At 37.9% G+C, this 17,819-nt stretch overlaps 1 protein-coding gene across 1 annotated transcript in view; it reads left to right on the forward strand.

The window, feature by feature from the left end:
- HS3ST4 (heparan sulfate-glucosamine 3-sulfotransferase 4) overlaps positions 1-17,819 on the forward strand; it is a 496,951-nt gene that overhangs the window by 122,651 nt on the left and 356,481 nt on the right. The window lies entirely within an intron of this gene.

Below are 17,819 nucleotides of genomic sequence, written 5' to 3' on the forward strand. Positions count from 1 at the left end.
ATCATATGGCTTTTATTCTTCAGTTTGTTAATGTGATATATCACAATGATTGATCTGCAGATATTGAGCCATCCTTGCATACATAGGATAAATCCCACTTAATCTTGTTGTATGATCCTTTTAATGTACTATTGAATTTGTTTTGTTAATATTTTTTTGTGACTTGATGTTCCTTTTGCTCTTGATATTGTAATTTATGCTCTTTCTCTTTTTTCTTGACTGTCTGTTAGGTGTTTATGAACTTGCATGGTTTTTTTTTTGTTTGTTTGTTTTTGAAGAACTACCTTCTTTGATTTTCTCTATTGTAGTATTAAATTTGCTTTTATTATTTAGTTTCTTCTGTTTCAGTTTACTTTAAAAAATTTTTTTGAACTAAATTATAGATCATTGTTTTCAGCTTTTATTCTTCTCTAGTAGGTGCATTTAAGGTTATAAATTTCCCTCCAATTACAGCATGAGCTGCATTCTACCAATTTTATTTTTATTAAGATTCAGAGGAAACTATTTTCTAATTTCTATGTTAATAAGTTCTTTCACCATGGTTATTTACAGATATATTGCTTAGTCCTTAAACATTTCTAATTTCCTAGATTTTATTTAATTATTGATTTTTTGCTGAATTCTAATGTAGTCAAACATTATACTCAAATTATATTTGCTTGGACTTACTTTATGATCCAGAATATGATAAATTTTAATAAACACATGCATTTGAAAATTTTTTGTTTTATTATGTCATTGTTAAGTGAAGCATTCTGTATATTTCATTTAGGTAACTAGTGTTAGTCATGTTAAGATTTAAAAACTTTTTTCTGGTGTTTTGCTTTGCATGTTTTACTGTATACTGTTAGTTACTGAAAGAGTTTGTTAAAGTCTTGTATTTATGTGTTTGTTTATTTCTTCTTTTAGGCATATATTTTTTGCCTTATATATTTGGTGTTATGCTGTTTGTTGCAGACTAATTTAAAATGTTTGTGTCTTCTGGGAGGATTGGTCATTTTATTTGTATGAGATATACTTCTTTATCTTTGGTTACATCTCTTGCTTTAAAGTCTACCTTGCCTTTTATAACTATAGCTACATCAATATTTAGTGTTTGCAAGATGTAAGTTTTTCCAGCCCTTTACAGTCAGCCTTTATGTGTTCTTATATTAAAGGTATGTCTCATAAAATCAGTGTATAGTTTTTTATTTTAATTCAGCATACCTTAAAGAAGTGCATTTAAACTGTTTATATTTAATTTAATTACTGAGATGCTGTTTTTACATAAATATTTAATTTTAATTTTCCCAGTGTTTTATATTTCTTTCTCTTTCTATGTTTGATTACTTTTTCATTAGCTCAACATTTTACAAAAATATCGCATTTGCCCCTTCTGTTAGTTTATGGATTCCCTAGGGGTTAAACATGAATCTTTGAATTGTTAATAGCCTAATATTAATCAGTTCACAAATAATGCTAGGATTATGGAATACTTTAAGTTCTTCTACCCCTCTAGCCTTTTATGTTATTGTTGTCATGTATTTTAATTCTGGCCCAGCAGGAAAGAATCCTTCTGTAATGCAGGAAACCCAAGTTCCATCCCTGGGTCATGAAGATCTGGAGGAGGAAATGGCAACCCACTCCAGTATCCTTGCCTGAAAAATCCCATGGACAGGGTTGGACACAACTGAGCAAGTGAATCATATGACATATACTACAAAACTTTATACTTACTGTACATGTTTCAGTAAGTTAATTCTCATATTTAAACTTTAAAATTCCTTTCTACATTTCTTATTTCTGTGTGAAATTATTTTCCTTCTTCCTGAATAATTTCTTATAGTATTTTCTTCGTGAAGGTTTGTTGGCACTAAGTTTTCTGAAGTGTTGTATGTTTGGAAATATTTTTATTTCACCTTTATTCAGTTAATCCATTTCATTTATTTCACTTAATTCTTTAGTGGAGAATGTTCTCTCTAAGTATAAAATTTTAGGTTGATGGTTGTTTCCTTCTCTACTTTCAAGGTGGCATTCTACTGTGTTTGGTTTTCACTGTTTTATTGGAAAATCAGCTGCTCGTCTAAACTTTACTCCTTTGAAGATGTACCCTCAACTGCATACTTTGAGATTTTCTATTTCTTTCATTTGCAGTCATTTATATATGAGATATGTAGGTGTAGTTTTCTTTGTTGGTGTCCTTTGTATCACTTCTTTAATGGCTTCAATGCCATTCATCAGTTTTAGAAAATTCTGAGTTATTAACTATTCAAATATTGATCTGGGCCTGTTCTTTCTATTTTGCTCTTTGAGATCTCGAATACAATACATGATAATCATTTTTGTAGGCCTCCCAGGTGGCTCAATGGTAAAGAATCCACCTGCCATTGCAGAAGCCATGGGAAATATAGGTTCAATCCCTGGGTTGAGAAGATCCCCTGGAGGAGGAAACAGCAACCCATTCCAGGTTGCCTAGAAAATCCCATGGACAGCAGAGCCTGGCATGCTACAGTCCATGGGGTAGCAAAGAGTTGGACATGACTGAGCATGTAGATATAGACATAGATAGATATATCTCTCATTTTCTTTTATGTACTTGTCACCTTTTTTTTTGCTTTTTGTGCTTTATTTTGAGTATTTCTACTCATGTGTCTTTCAGCTCTCTTCACTTATGTCCCATCTGCCATTTAACCTGCCCTCTGTGTTCTAAATTTCAGTTATTGTAGTTTTCAGCTCTAGAATTTTCATTTTACTTTTTAAAATATATTTCAGTTATTTGGTCAACTTGTCTAACGTCTCATCTATTTTATTGGGCATTCTGATCACAGTTTAAAATCTGAGTCTTAGAACTCCAATAACTAAGTCACTAGTACATTTCTTTTTATTGCTTAGTTATTTCCCATGGATACTACTTTTTGATACATCTGGTGATTTCAGCTTAATGTTGGTTATTATGGATGTCAAACTGTAGAATTTCTGGATCGTGTTCCTGCTCTTCAGAGAAGATTCACCTTTTTCTTTAGCAGGCAGCAGGGGACAGATCATCTCATACCATCATGGTTAGAGCTGACTTGAAGTTGGATTGAATTCTTTATAAGGCCCCATCTACCTATTGTTCAACCTCAGTCCTAGGGTCCCAACTTAGAGCTTATCACATTTCATAGAACTGGTCCCCTTGGCAGGTCTTCAAATCTAATTTTTGTCTCTCTAGCACTGTGAGACTGTCAAAACCCCTTTTTATCTCTTTTAGTTTGGCTTCTTAACCTTCTTTTCTGTGACATTTATAGATAAATGCCTCAGGAAGAAAACTGATACTGCGTATGGGTCTCAGATCTCTGCTCTTTCCTTCTGTCTCTGATCTTTGCTCCTCAAGTTCTGGCTAACTTGGCAACCCTCAACTCCAGCTTATTTTGACCAGAGCCCTGTGCAATTACCTGTATCTTTTTTGGTTTCTATCCCTTGTAACCTACTTCTCCTTTCTGCTTCCTAACTTGTGGCAAGAACTGACAGATGTCCTATGAACATCAGCATTCAGAAAGTTGGGCTCACCTCAGTGAACTTTCCTTTTCACTGGGGTCTGGATTTTAAATTTTGGCTTCCACAGAAACTCTGATGCTTTCAAGCAAATGACTTTTGATATGTTACTGATTTTTTTATCATCGTTCTTGGTGGGAATGTTGGTCTCTTACAAGCTCCTACAGTTTAGAAGACACTGGATGCTTTGAATTTGATATTATACTCAGATATCCTGCCTTTGGTTTAATAGTGCTGGTCAATATCAGTTCATTGCTGCCACTGAGCAACCAATTATGGCATTGCAAAAATGAACTATGTATTATAAATGACTAGCATGTTGGAGTTTATAGTGGTTCCCATTCATTACCAGTTTTTATTTTCATTGCAATATTATAAAATGAGAATCATTTTCTTCATTCTGTAAATGAGGTAACATCTTTTAGGAGTGATGAAATGGTTTATTCAGGATCATACAGTGAAAAAGTACATTGTTTGGACTCAAAACAAAGCCATCTATGTAGCAAATTTTTCTCCTTCATCTTTGTTACTTTTATTGAAAGAAGATTCTAGATAAGGAAGAATGCCCAAGTATTGGTATTTATTTGTGTCCTTAATCTCAGGCAATATAATATGATGAACTGGTTCTCAGACTCTGTTGCTGAGATCCACATGCAAATTTAAAATATTTTGTTAAATTATGATATGATTCTTTGCAAGTTACTTTTTTAATCTCCTAATTTTGTCATCTTTAAAGTATGGATAATAAATTGTGCCTTATTTTCAGGTAAGTTAGGAATGGCAAAAGAACTAACACATGTGGGGACCTTGGAAAACCATGTACCATCCAACACGAGCTGTTATAAGGTGTTATATTTAATATTTAATACTAATGTTAGTATTGTTTTTCCTGTTGTGACTGGTGCTTCTTGACCATTCCCAGTGCTCCCTATATTTTCATTTTCTTCCAAGTCTTCCCCTGTAATAGTCAATGATAGGTTTGCAGAGGTCCAAAAGTACTGCTCAAAAACCATTCAGATGCTTGCATTTTATTGCCAGTGACAACTATGCTTTGTTGTTGATGGGTAGAACCATGAATAACAGCCAGAATCCTAGATTCCTAGAAAACAGTGTTACTCAAACTGTAAATTTCTTTATGCAAGGCAGGAGAAACCACAGGCCCTCGAGGATATTGGCTGGAACAAGGGATTTCCTGTTTTGTCATCTTTTGGCTGCTGTCTGAAGGCCACATCATTCTCTGCTGCGGAAGCTGTCCATTGCGTCTCATATCCTGTCATCACAGAAGTGACAGAGGGTGTGTGACATCCTGGGAGAAAGGAGAGGTTTTTGATATAATTGCATGGTGAGCTTGGGCTAGATGGAAGGGACAGGGACATCAGCCTGCCATTTTGTGCCAGAGTGGGACTAGTGATAGAAACCATCAAATTCAAGGGAGAGTTCAAAACTCTTTCAATTCCAACACGGAAGAGGCACACAGGCCAGCTTTTTTTAATCTCTGACAATGCAGACAGCGGTCACAGAGCTCCTAGAAGAAGCGAGTCTTGGTGTTGAATGCATCTCCAAATATGGAAGCATGGATATGATAATGTATAAGTCAGTTTATGCTGAGACATGCTGCAGTAACAAACTGCACCAAAGTCCCTGGCTTAACAACCACAAGATTTATTTTTCACACTTCATGTCCATTTTGGGTCTCCTGTAATTATGCTACATAACTTATTTGCTCTAGAATTCAGGCTAAGAGAGCTGCTGTATCGATAGTTTTATGGCAGAAAGAAAAGAGGACATAGCAGCTAAATGCTGTAGGTACACAGTGACTTAAAGTTTAAGTGTTTATGTGAAACTTCCACTTTTATTTTATTGGCCAAAGAAAGTCACACAGACAGTTTTGACATCAGTGGTGTTAGTTGCTCAGTCGTGTCCACTTTTTGTGACCCCATGGACTGTAGCCCACCAGGCTCCTCTGTCCATGAAATTCTCTAGTCAAGAATACTGGAGGAGGAGGAGCCAAGATGGCGGAGGAGTAGGACGGGGAGAACACTTTCTCCCCCACAAATTCATCAAAAGAGCATTTAAACGTCGAGTAAACTACCAAAAGCTGGTTTTTTGAAAGGATAAATAAAATTGACAAACCATTAGCCAGACTCATCAAGAAACAAAGGGAGAAAAATCAAATCAATAAAATTAGAAATGAAAATGGAGAGATCACAACAGACAACACAGAAATACAAAGGATCATAAGAGAGTACTATCAACAATTATATGCCAATAAAATGGACAACGTGGAAGAAATGGACAAATTCTTAGAAAAGTACAACTTTCCAAAACTTGATCAGGAAGAAATAGAAAATCTTAACAGACCCATCACAAGCACGGAAATTGAAACTGTAATCAAAAATCTTCCAGCAAACAAAAGCCCAGGTCCAGACGGTTTCACAGCTGGATTCTACCAAAAATTTAGAGAAGAGCTAACACCTATTCTGCTCAAACTCTTCCAGAAAATTGCAGAGGATGGTAAACTTCCAAACTCATTCTATGAGGCCACCATCACCCTAATACCAAAACCTGACAAAGATCCCACAAAAAAAGAAAACTACAGGCCAATATCCCTGATGAACATAGATGCAAAAATCCTTAACAAAATTCTATCAATCAGAATCCAACAACACATTAAAAAGATCATACACCATGACCAAGTGGGCTTTATCCCAGGGATGCAAGGATTCTTCAATATCCGCAAATCAATCAATGTAATACACCACATTAACAAATTGAAAACTAAAAACCATATGATTATCTCAATAGATGCAGAGAAAGCCTTTGACAAAATTCAACATCCATTTATGATAAAAACTCTCCAGAAAGCAGGAATAGAAGGAATATACCTCAACATAATAAAAGCTATATATGACAAACCCACAGCAAACATTATCCTCAATGGTGAAAAATTGAAAGCATTTCCTCTAAAGTCAGGAACAAGACAAGGGTGCCCACTTTCACCATTACTATTCAACATAGTTTTGGAAGTTTTGGCCACAGCAATCAGAGCAGAAAAAGAAATAAAAGGAATCCAAATTGGAAAAGAAGAAGTAAAGCACTCACTGTTTGCAGATGACATGATCCTCTACATAGAAAACCCTAAAGACTCCACCAGAAAATTACTAGAACTAATCAATGATTATAGTAAAGTTGCAGGATATAAAATCAACGCACAGAAATCCCTTGCATTCCTATACACTAATAATGAGAAAACAGAAAGAGAAATTAAGGAAACAATTCCATTCACCATTGCAACGGAAAGAATAAAATACTTAGGAATATATCTACCTAAAGAAACTAAAGACCTATATATTGAAAACTATAAAACACTGGTGAAAGAAATCAAAGAGGACACTAACAGATGGAGAAATATACCATGTTCATGGATTGGAAGAATCAATATAGTGAAAATGAGTATACTACCCAAAGCAATCTATAGATTCAATGCAATCCCTATCAAGCTACCAACAGTATTCTTCACAGAGCTAGAACAAATAATTTCACAATTTGTATGGAAATACAAAAAACCTCGAATAGCCAAAGCTATCTTGAGAAAGAAGAATGGAACTGGAGGAATCAACCTGCCTGACTTCAGGCTCTACTACAAAGCCACAGTCATCAAGACAGTATGGTACTGGCACAAAGACAGAAATATAGATCAATGGAACAAAATAGAAAGCCCAGAGATAAATCCACACACATATGGACACCTTATCTTTGACAAAGGAGGCAAGAATATACAATGGATTAAAGACAATCTCTTTAACAAGTGGTGCTGGGAAAACTGGTCAACCACTTGTAAAAGAATGAAACTAGAACACTTTCTAACACCATACACAAAAATAAACTCAAAATGGATTAAAGACCTAAACGTAAGACCAGAAACTATAAAACTCCTAGAGGAGAACATAGGCAAAACACTCTCTGACATACATCACAGCAGGATCCTCTATGACCCACCTCCCAGAATATTGGAAATAAAAGCAAAAATAAACAAATGGGACCTAATTAACCTGAAAACCTTCTGCACATCAAAGGAAACTATTACCAAGGTGAAAAGACAGCCCTCAGAATGGGAGAAGATAATAGCAAATGAAGCAACTGACAAACAACTAATCTCAAGAATATACAAGCAACTCCTACAGCTCAACTCCAGAAAAATAAATGACCCAATCAAAAAATGGGCCAAAGAACTAAATAGACATTTCTCCAAAGAAGACATACAGATGGCTAACAAACACATGAAAAGGTGCTCAACATCACTCATTATCAGAGAAATGCAAATCAAAACCACTATGACGTACCATTTCACACCGGTCAGAATGGCTGCAATCCAAAAGTCTACAAGTAATAAATGCTGGAGAGGGTGTGGAGAAAAGGGAACCCTCTTACACTGTTGGTGGGAATGCAAACTAGTGCAGCCACTATGGAGAACAGTGTGGAGATTCCTTAAAAAACTGGAAATAGACATGCCTTATGATCCAGCAATCCCACTGCTGGGCATACACACTGAGAAAACCAGAAGGGAAAGAGACACGAGTACCCCAATGTTCATCGCAGCACTGTTCATAATAGCCAGGACATGGAAGCAACCTAGATGTCCATCAGCAGATGAATGGATAAGAAAGCTGTGGTACATATACACAATGGAGTATTATTCAGCCATTAAAAAGAATACATTTGAATCAGTTCTAATGAGGTGGATGAAACTGGAGCCTATTATACAGAGTGAAGTAAGCCAGAAAGAAAAACACCAATACAGTATACTAACGCATATATATGGAATTTAGAAAGATGGTAACAATAACCCTGTGTACGAGACAGCAAAAGAGACACTGATGTATAGAACAGTCTTATGGACTCTGAGAGAGAGGGAGAGGGTGGGAAGATTTGGGAGAATGGCATTGAAACATGTAAAATATCATGTATGAAACGAGTTGCCAGTCCAGGTTCGATGCACGATACTGGATGCTTGGGGCTGGTGCACTGGGACGACCCAGAGGGATGGAATGGGGAGGGAGGAGGGAGGAGGGTTCAGGATGGGGAACACATGTATACCTGTGGCGGATTCATTTTGATATTTGGCAAAACTAATACAATTATGTAAAGTTTAAAAATAAAATAAAATTAAAAAAAACAAATTGAAAAAACAAACAAACAACAACAACAACAACAACAAAAAGAATACTGGAGTCCCTTCTCCAGGGGATCTTCCCAACCTGGGGATCACACCCCAGTGTCCCACATTGTAGGCGGATTCTTTACCATCTGAGCCACCAGGGAAGCCCAACGTCAGTGAGATGGAGAAAAATAAGCCTTCCACAGGAGAAGCAGTGAAAACTGAGCAATCATACAATCTACAAGGACACGTTCACCCACAAAAAAGGGGACTGGATGCCCCAGGATGGCTTGATTGGAGGAAGCTGATCATTGACTGCTGGCATTTGGGAAGCGCTGAGCCATATAAGGTTCTGAGGCATCCTGATGTTTGCCTCCAGTCCTCTCTTGGAGCCGTGATTGTGTATGATATAGTCTCATGCAGAGACCTGTATGCATCAGGAATGCTCACCTGTCTTACTCCTTCACCATTTCCCTGGACATTGAGTTGAGATTGTTGATTCCATAGCACAGGTGTTAACATATGTGACCTCTTGAATGAGCAAATAAAGGCTTTCTGGAAGAATCCAAGTATAATCTTGGTGGTGGTATATATGAAACAGAGAGGTCCTGTGCAATTTGAATACCCCAGTTGTAGGAGTCTCTTCAATGAGGATACATTGCCATTTTAATTTTCACAGAGCAGGCTGGAGCCACAATTTTCCTGAGCTTTACCTTTTTTTTTTTTTTTGGTAGCTGCAGTCTTGAAGTGAGATGATGATGGTGTTATAAGTGGTTTCCATGCCACCCACATTCAGAGCCTCATTGTTACTTTAAAGTACCATTTCTTTTTAAAACTCTCTGCCTTTCAAAGGTTCTTTCTCTGCTGGCTGGATTTTGTAGGGCTTGCCCTCATAGTGAGCTCTTACTCATTCTTTTCTGTTAATATACCAAAAAAAAAAAAAAAATGTCCCCAGTTAAATATTTATCACGAGTCTTATATAACCTTCAAAGACAAAAGATAAACTGGAAGGAAACAAAATTTAAATTACCTTTGATTCTGTGACCCAGAGATAACCATTGTTCTTATTTTAGTGGCTAACCTTTCAGACTTTTCTCCATGAATCATCACCAACAACACAAATCATATTACACGCATTATATGTGGACGCTGACAGCACAAGCTGGCCTCATTACTCATATCTTGGTGGTCTTAGGCAGGTTATTCCAACTCTCCAAATGCATTTCTTCAGCTGTAAAGTGGTGGTTTTACTTTCTCATATGGTTGTTAGGATTGAGTGAATTATTCTGTTACAAAGTTCTTAGAATACCTCCTACCATATTAAATTCTTAGTGTTGACAGGTATATTTTTTCTGGATAGTCTACATATGATTTCTATATCCATATATCTATAGTCATACCATCCTTTTTGATGAAATAATTGTTACAATAGCACAGTATAACATGGTTCTTTTAATCAATTTTATATGGTAGAATATTTAGAATGCTTTCAGTATTTTATTTTTATTGAAAAATATACCCTTAAATATTTAACTAGGAGAAATCCTTAGAATTTGGGTTACTGGGTCCAATACATGACCAGTTGTACACTTTTTGCTATAAATTCCCTGGTACTTTCTCATTTGCCCAAAGCCTCTGAGTCCACTATAGCTATGAATTCATACAGCTTTAGTATTTTTCTTAATGATACTTATCAGATAAATGGGAACAACTGCTACATTTTAATACAGATTTATTTTAATTCTAGTCAAATTGAGTGTGTAAAACATACACTCAATTTAGTATGTTTTGTTAGAAATTTTTTTGGCCTTTTTGTGGGAATCTCACCACTTATTTAAATCTCTTGTCCATTTTTCTATTGGTTAGTCATACGTCTCTCTCTCAGTCTTTTTCCCACTCTCTTTCTCTCTTCCCTTCTTTCTCTCTCTGATAGAAATAATTTTAAGTGCAGTATGCATCATTGGAATATCAAAATATATAAAGAGGAAAAATGACATTTCCCTTGAAACTATACCCTACAGTTTGGTGTCTGTCTTTCAAAATTTGCTATTGGTTCTCAACGTTTAGTGTGCGTTTAGAATGTCTTGGAGGGCTTGTTCAAACACTGATTTCTGCATCTCATTCCTGAAGTTTATGATTCAGTAGGTGTGGGGTAAGGCCTGAGCATTGACATTTCAGACAAACTCTCAGGTGATGCTGACGATACTGGCCTGGGGAACCACAAATTGAGAACAATTGTTGTATAGACACGCAGACAAGATGACCATACTGCTCAGTAACTTCCTGTCTTTTGCCCAGCTTATCACAGATCGTATTCATGTAGTTCTGACTGACCAGTGTATGTAACAAAACACACCTTATTCCATTGTGTTGATGTAGCCTAATTTGATATCAGAGGCATTTAAGTTGTGGTAATTTTATTATTATGATAGCAATGCATCAAAAATCCATGTTCCTATTTGTCCGGATACTGTATTTGTGCAGGCGTTTCTATAGGACAATTTCTGTGAAATGGAATTGCTGCTAAATGGGCATGTTCATATAAAATTTGACACATTTTCATTACTGTCCAGAAAAGTCATACCAAAATTTATTTTAGCTTCCTGGCACAAGAGTTTCTCCAGAGTATGATCACTCCTTGCCAGTCAAAGGAGAAACAAATTACATTTCACTTTTTATATGATTTCTTTTGTGTTTATGATGTGACACATTTAAAATGTTTATTGGTCATTAGCATGTTTTCTTTTGGACATCATCTTTGTCCCTTTTTATTCTTACTGTTTTATGAAAGCTAGTCATTTAATCGTAGGTAGTATTCTTTGGAAGGAATGATGCTAAAGCTGAAACTCCAGTACTTTGGCCACCTCATGCGAAGAGTTGACTCATTGGGAAAGACTCTGATGCTGGGAGGGATTGGGGGCAGGAGGAGAAGGGGATGACAGAAGATGAAATGGCTGGATGGCATCACCGACTTGATGGATGTGGGTTTGGTTGAACTCCGGGAGTTGGTGATGGACAGGGAGGCCTGGCATGCTGCAATTCATGGGGTTGCAAAGAGTCGGACACGACTGAACTGAACTGAACTGAACTGAGTCAGCTTTCAGGGTTGCAGATATTTTACCCTTCTGTCATATAATTTTATTTGCTTTTTTGATGAAGACAAAATTTAACTTGTCTTACATTTTATGTGTATTTCTTTTACATTGTATACTTTTCATAATCTGATATTCTTTGTTATTTAGTTAGCATGTAATTTTTACTCAGTTACTACATACTAGAAGCTTCCCAAGGCACTAGGGATAATTAGTTAAAAACCTTGCCATCTTGGGTGCATGCTTGTGTGCGTGCTAAGTCGCTTCAGCTGTGTCCCGCTCTTTTCCGTTGTGTCTGACTCTTTGCAACCCTATGGGCTTAGCCTGCCAGACTCCTCTGTCCATGGGATTTTCCAGGCAAGAAAACTGGAGTGGGTTGCCATGCCCTCCTCCAGGGGATCTTGCCAACTTAGGAACTGTTATGTCTCCTGCAGTGGCAGGTGAGGTCTTTAACACTAGCGCCACCTGGAAACCCCCATTCTAGATAGTAAACAAAATAATAACTGATATAAGATTTAAATTTTCTTCTGTTTATTTTTATAATTTATTTTTTAATTGTTTATTCATTTATAAGTTACCTTGTCTTTTATCTAAATTTATGTATTAAAAATATTCTTCTTTTTCTACTTATCTGAAATATCTTTAGGGCACACTTAACATATATATTTGGGTCATTTTCTTTTTTTTTTTTTATTTCACTCCATTGATCTACCTCTGTTATGGTCTTAGAAATAATTTTGTTGTTGTTATTATTGTATATTTTATTTGCTAAGACTGCACCTTTTCTGCTGAGTCTTTTGCAATGTTTTTTGGACTATTCTGATCTTCTTTTGCTTGCTGATAATTTTTAGAATCATGTTATCAAGTTTCAAGTAAAATCGCTTTTGGACTTTAGTCAGTGGTATTAAATGTGTAGATTAATGTTTAAGGACTTAACACCAATCAATACAGTATTGAGTTGTCTTATCTAAGAACTTGGCTTGTATAACAGTGTATTCTATTCACTTTATGTTTTCCATCAAAGGATAAATATTTTTCACCTGAGTTGTGTGTATTTTTCTATAAAGTTATTTCAAGATGTTTTACATTTTTTGTTGCTCTTCTGAATGCAGTGATCAGGTATTATGTTTTTAAACTGGATATTATTGCCATATGGAGAAGCTAGTGGATTTTAAGTTATATGTATAATTTAATCTATAATAACTTAATGATATGTATTGTGGACCCCCAACTGAACAATTATAATATGTTTAGTGGAATCTGGATTTTTAAGTGGTATGAATGATCCAACAATAGTATTATAGTTACTTCTTCCTTTCCAAAATTTATCTGTTGCTTTGTCTTATACTTTCACGTTGCCCCAAATTCCCAGAATGATGTGAAAATAAAACTTGAGACAATTTCCTTTCCCTGTTCTTGGCTGTATCGAGAGTTCCTCCCTTGTACCACCGTTAGGTGTGATGGAGCCAGCGTTTCTCGAGCCCTCAGAGTTATCCAGGCGTTGTGTTGTGCTGGAGGTCTGGGGAATTTTACATGCAGATGTTTTCAGCACTCAATTCATAAGTTTGGTTCTTTTATGACATGCCTTACCCACAGGGGAGGTTTTTATTTTTATATTTTTAATTCATTCCTTATTTTATCGAGTTCTCTTACAGACTTTATTTTTTTCTTTCTTGAAAGGTAAACAAGGGCTTCATTTCCTTGGTCAGTTTCAGTCAAGAGAATTTCTTTTTTGTTGCTTTAACAAGGGAGTTTCAGTTTACTTGTATATACAGTCTCCTGGTTACAACAATGTTTCATCAAAACTGCATACAGCTGGCTGTTCTTATCTGCAGCTTCCATATCCTCAGATGGGGAAAGATTGGGTGGGTAAGAGAGGGATCCAGAAAGTTCAGAAAGTACAGCTTTTATTTGCTTTGATGTGTATCAATAGTGGGGGTCCTAGAACCAACTCGTGCGGTATCAAGGTGTGTCCAGATGGAGCTGTATTTTCACTTTTTTCCTATGATTAAAAAACAAGCCCTTCCATTTTGTAGTTTTTGGGTTCCTTCTGTTTGTGCCTCTGGTTTCTCTTCTTCCTCTGTCTTGCTCTCTCGGTTTCCTTGTCTCTTCTCCAGAGGCAGACTAGCCTCTGGCTGTGAATTCCAGCTCTGTTTCTAAGCCTCATAATCCTAAGCAGATACCTAGGTTATTAAGGCTTCGGTTTCCTCGTCTGTGATTGCTCGATCGCACAGTGTCTGACTCTTTGCAACCCTGTGAACTGTAGCCCACCAGGCTCCTCTGTCCATGGGATTTTCCAGGCAAGAGTACTGGAGTGGGTTGCCGTTTCCTTGTCTATAGAATGTAGCTTATAAAAAGTGTCTGCCTCATCAGTATGAAGTGAGGACCAACTGTATCATTCTGGCTGTGGTCAGATAGTTTCTATCCCATCGGTCCTGTGTTCTCCCTCAGGGTCTCTATTTTGCATCACTCTCATCAACATATCTGTAGGAATCACTATGAAAGTCATTTCTAATTACTTTTATCTCCTTTCCTTTTTCTTGTGCGTTCAGAAAGAGCTTCTTCAATTTGTTTTGCTCAACAAGGTGCTGACGTTTCCTGTATTGTCAATGTAGCTCTTTAGCCCCTTTAATGTTTTAATTCTGCAAACCATTATTTCTTTTCTGGAATTAATTCCCTAACTCTATCAGCATTCTCTTTTATTTTTCCTGCAGTAAATTGCCTTATTATTTCTTCTTATTTTACAAGGTCTGTGTTTTCTGTGATTTCCTTGAGAGCGAAAAGCAGATGGTATCTAAAATTTCCCAAGCAGTTTTTCTTGAAAATATGATCCTCCTCTGCTTGTTGTATGTTATGTTTAAATCCTCCTTCAAAGTTCCACGTTCTTTTCACAAGCCTCTTGTGGTGGTGGAGGTGGTGTTCATTCTCTTTTAAATTTGTCCTCGAATGTGGACAGTCATGTTCCAGCTTGTTATTTGTCTCAAAGTTTCACAACATTTTTCCAGGGGTTTCTTCTGTTTGCCCTTATGTCCTCTGGGATGCTTATCTTTGATCACGTAACATGAATAATGAACTGAAATAATGCATTAAATGAGTTTCATTCATTGACTAATGCTTGTTGCTGCATGCTAAGTCACTTCGGTCATGTTCGACTCTTTGCGACTCTATGGACTGTAGCCTGCCAGGCTCCTCTGTCTATGGGATTCTCCAGGCAAGGATACTGGAGTGGGTTGCCATGCCCTCCTCCAGGGGATCTTCCCGATCCAGAGATTGAACCCCAGTCTCTTAACATCTCCCGTGTTGGCAGGCGGGTTCTTTACCACTAGCACCACCTGGGAAGCCCAATGCTAGCTGCTGAGGCTGCTGCTAAGTCACTTCAGTCGTGTCCGACTCTGTGCGACCCCATATACGGCAGCCCACCAGGCTCCCCAATCCCTGGGATTCTCCAGGCAAGAACACTGGAGTGGGTTGCCATTTCCTTCTCCACAATGCTTCCAGTACTCCTGCCTAGAGAATCCCATGGACAGAGGAGCCTGGTAGGCTGCAATCATGGGGTCGCTGAGGGTCGGACACAACTGAATGACTTCACTTTCACTTTTCACTTTCATGCATTGGAGAAGGAAATGGCAGCCCACTCCAGTGTTCTTGCCTGGAGAATCCCAGGGATGGGGGAGCCTGGTGGGCTGCCGTCTATGGGGTCACACAGAATCGGACATGACTGAGCGACTTAGCAGCAGCAGCAGCACTTCATAATTATTAGTTACTGTTATTGTTATTATAGTGTTTTCTCAAGCTGGAGAAGAGGATGATCGAATTTGGCATCAGAAGGTCAAAGAGACCACAGACTCAGATAGGATGAAAGGTCCTCTGGGGACTGAGGCAGTCCAGTCAGCAACTTCTCTGTTAAAATTCTGGTGCCTCTGTCTGACGGCTGGATGGCAAAGTGGTATGACTGAATGAAGCTCCTTTTGTGATGCTACTTACTGGTTACTGATTTGGGGCTTCCTATCCTAGGAGGGCCTGTATGGGATGCTATTCAATTTGCCTCAAATTATATCTTGCTACCAGTACTTTCCAGAAAGGAGCTTGTCTGTGGTCATTTATTTTGGTGTCCTTGTGTCTACAGTGTATGTCATCTTACTTTTTAAAAAAGTATTGACAAGTCAGTGGCACCCTTTGCTAGATTCATTATCTGGACAAAATCCCCCCTTTATGATGCTTCTCTGGTCAGTTCTTCTGTGTGTGTGAGTGCGTGTCCACAGTGGAGACAGGACATTAGTTCTATCCTTCCAGTTCTGTTTCCCCCTCATGTCTTCACACGTCATAAAGTGTCAGCTCACCTGTCAGAGTCACATCCACTCCGTCCCTGCATTGATCGCACACACTTGAAAGTTATCACACTCAAGTTTAGCTGTTTCTTTAAATGTTTGTCCTCTTCTAAGACCGTGAGCTTCTGTTGAATGAAGACTATTGTCTATTTGCTCAGTTGCGTCTGAATCTTTGTGACTCCATGGACTGCCACACACCAGGCTTCCTTGTCCTTCACCAACTCCTGGAGCCTGCTCAAACTCAGGTCCCTTGAGTCAGTGATGCCATTCAACCGTCTCATCCTCTGTCATCCCCGTCTCCTCCTGTCTTCAATCTTTCCCAGCATCAGGGTCTTTTCTAATGAGTCGGCTATTTGCATCAGGTGGCCAAAGTATTGGAGCTTCAGCTTCAGCATCAGTCCTTCCAATGAATATTCAGGACTGATTTCCTTTAGGATGGACTGGTTGGATCTCCTTGCAGTGCAAGGGACTCTTAAGAGTCTTCTCAAAGACAATTCAAAAGCATTAATTCTTTGGCACTCAGCTTTCTTTATCGTCCGACTCTAACATCCATATATGACTACTGAAAACACCATAGCTTTGATCAGACAGACCTTTGTCATCAAATAATGTCTCTGCTTTTTAATACACTAGCTAGGTTTGTCATGGAGAAGGCAATGGCAACCCACTCCAGTACTCTTGCCTGGAAAATCCCATGGACATAGGAGCCTGGTAGGCTGCAGTCCATGGGGTCGCTAAGAGTCGGACACAACTGAGCGACTTCACTTTCACTTTTCACTTTCCTGCACTGGAGAAGGAAATGGCAACCCACTCCAGTGTTCTTGCCTGGAGAATCCCCGGGACGGTGGAGCCTGGTGGGCTGCCGTCTATGGGGTCGCACAGAGTCGGACACGACTGAAGTGACTCAGCAGCAGCAGCAGGTTTGTCATAGCTTTTCTTCCAAGGAGTGTCTTTTAATTTCATGGCTGCAGTCACCATCTGCAGTGATTTTGGAACCCAGGAAAAAAAGTCAGTCACTTTTTCCATTGTTTCCCCATCTATTTGCCATGAAGTGATCAGACCCAATGCCATGATCTTCATTTTTTGAATGTTGAGTTTTAAGCCAGCTTTTCACTCTCCTCTTTCATCTTCATCAAGAGGCTCTTTAGCTCCTCTTCACTTTCCCCCATAAGGGTGGTATCATCTGCATATCAGGTTATTGATATTTCTCCCTGAAGTCTTGATTCTAGTCTTTACTTCATCTAGCCTGGCATTTTGCATGATGTACTCTGCATATAAGTTAAATAAGCAGGGTGACAATATACATCCTTGATGTACTCCTTTCCCAATTTGGAACCAGTCTGTTGGTCCATGTCCAGTTCTGTTACTTCTTGACCTGCGTACAAGTTTCTCAGGAGGCAGATAAGGTGGTCTGGTATTCCCATCTCTTTAAGAATTTTCCAAACTTTGTTGTGATCCACACAGTCAAAAGTTTTAGCATAGTCAAAAAAGCAGAAGTAGTTGTTTTTCTGGAATTCTCTTGCTTTTTCTGTGATCCAACGAATGTTGGCAATTTAATCTGTGGTTCCTTTGCCTTTTCTAAATCCAGCTAGAACATCTGGAAATTCTCCATTCATGTACTGTTGAAGCCTAGTTTGGAGAATTTTGAGCATTACTTTGCTAGCATGTGAAATGAATGCAATTGTGCAGTACTTTGAAGATTCTTTTGCATTGACCTTCTTTGGGATT

The sequence above is a fragment of the Bubalus kerabau genome, chromosome 23 (genome assembly GCF_029407905.1).
Source record: "Bubalus kerabau isolate K-KA32 ecotype Philippines breed swamp buffalo chromosome 23, PCC_UOA_SB_1v2, whole genome shotgun sequence".
NCBI classification, from domain to species: Eukaryota; Metazoa; Chordata; class Mammalia; order Artiodactyla; family Bovidae; genus Bubalus; species Bubalus kerabau.